Below are 1,814 nucleotides of genomic sequence, written 5' to 3'. Positions count from 1 at the left end.
TAAGGACTAATGGTAGTAAAGTATAAGTGTACTACAATAAATAAACTGTTATGTAGAAAAAAAATGTGTCCCGGTTTTCATTTTCAAAATCTGGTCACCCTAGTGTTGTGTGTGTGTGTGTGTGTGTGTGTTTGTATCTGTGTGTGTGTGTGTGTGTGTATCAGGTGTGTGTGTGTGTGTGTGTGTATCAGTGTGTGTGTGTGTGTGTGTGTGTGTATCAGGGTGTGTGTGTGTGTGTGGTGATCAGGGTGTGTGTGTGTGTGTATCAGGGGTGTGTGGGGTGTGTGTGTATCAAGGGGTGTGTGTGTGTATCAGGGTGTGTGTGTGTATCAGGGTGTGTGTGTGTATCAGGGTGTGTGTGTGTATCAGGGTGTGTGTGTGTATCAGGGGGTGTGTGTGTATCAGGGGGTGTGTGTGTATCAGGGGGTGTGTGTGTGTATCAGGGTGTGTGTGTGTGTGTGTATCAGTGTGTGTGGTGTGTGTATCAGTGTGTGTGTGTATCTGTGTGTGTGTGTGTGTATCGTGTGTTTGTGTGTATCGTGTGTGTGTGTGTGTGTGTGTGTGTGTGTATCGTGTGTGTGTGTGTATCATGTGTGTGTGTATCATGTGTGTGTGTGTGTGTGTGTGTATATCTGTGTGTGTGTGTGTGTGTGTGTGTGTGTGTGTGTATCGTGTGTGTGTGTGTGTGTTTGTGTGTGTATCAGTGGGTGTGTGTGTATAATGTGTGTGTGTGTGTGTGTGTGTGTATCAGTGTGTGTGTGTATCAGTGGTGTGTGTGTGTGTATCAGGGTGTGCATGTGTGGGTGTGTGTATCAGTGGGTGGGGGTGTGTGTGTATCAGTGGGTTGGGTGGGTGTGTATCAGTGGGTTGGGTGGGTGTGTATCAGTGGGTTGGGTGGGTGTGTATCAGTGGGTTGTTTGGGTATGTATCAGTGTGTGTGTGTATGTGTGTATCAGTGGGTGTGTGTCTCCCTCACCCTCCCTGTCACTCCTGTCTCTCCCTCTCCCTCCCTCCCTGTCTCTCCCTCCCTCCCTGTCTCTCCCTCCCTCCCTGTCTCTCCCTCTTCCTCCCTCCCTGTCTCTCCCTCTCCCTCCCTCCCTGTCTCTCCCTCCCTCCCTGTCTCTCCCTCTCCCCTCCCTCCCTGTCTCTCCCTCTCCCTCTCTCCCTGTCTCTCCCCTCCCTCCCTGTCTCTCCCTATCCTCCCTCCCTGTCTCTCCCTCCCTCCCTGTCTCTCCCTCTCCCTCCCTCCCCTGTCTCTCCCTCCCTCCCTCTCCCTCCCTCCCTCTCCCTCCCTTCCCTGTCTCTCCCCCTCCCTCCCTGTCTCTCCCTCTCCCTCCCTCCCTGTCTCTCCCTCTCCCTCCCTCCTGTCTCTCCCTCTCCGTCTCTCCCTGTCTCTCCCTCCCTCCCTGTCTCTCCCTCTCCCTCCCTCCCTGTCTCGCTCCCCCCTCTGTCTCCCTCTCTTGCTCCCCTTCTGTCTCCCTCTCTCCCCCTGTCTCCCTCTCTCCCCCTGTCTCCCTCTCTCCCCCTGTCTCCCTCTCTCCCCCTGTCTCCCTCTCTCTCTCTCTCCCCCTGTTTCCCTCTCTCTCTCTCTCCCCCTGTCTCCCTCTCTCTCTCTCCCCCTGTCTCCCTCTCTCTCTCTCTCTCTCTCTCTCTCTCCCCCTGTCTCCCCCCTCTCTCTCTCTCCCCCTGTCTCCCTCCTCTCTCTCTCTCCCCCTGTCTCCCTCTCTCTCTCTCTCCCCCTGTCTCCCCTCTCTCTCTCTCTCCCCCCTGTCTCCCTCTCTCTCTCTCTCCCCCTCTCTCCCTGTCTCCCTCTC

This window comes from Ascaphus truei, chromosome 1, assembly GCF_040206685.1.
Source record: "Ascaphus truei isolate aAscTru1 chromosome 1, aAscTru1.hap1, whole genome shotgun sequence".
Lineage (NCBI taxonomy): Eukaryota > Metazoa > Chordata > Amphibia > Anura > Ascaphidae > Ascaphus > Ascaphus truei.
This window is presented reverse-complemented; position numbering follows the sequence as displayed.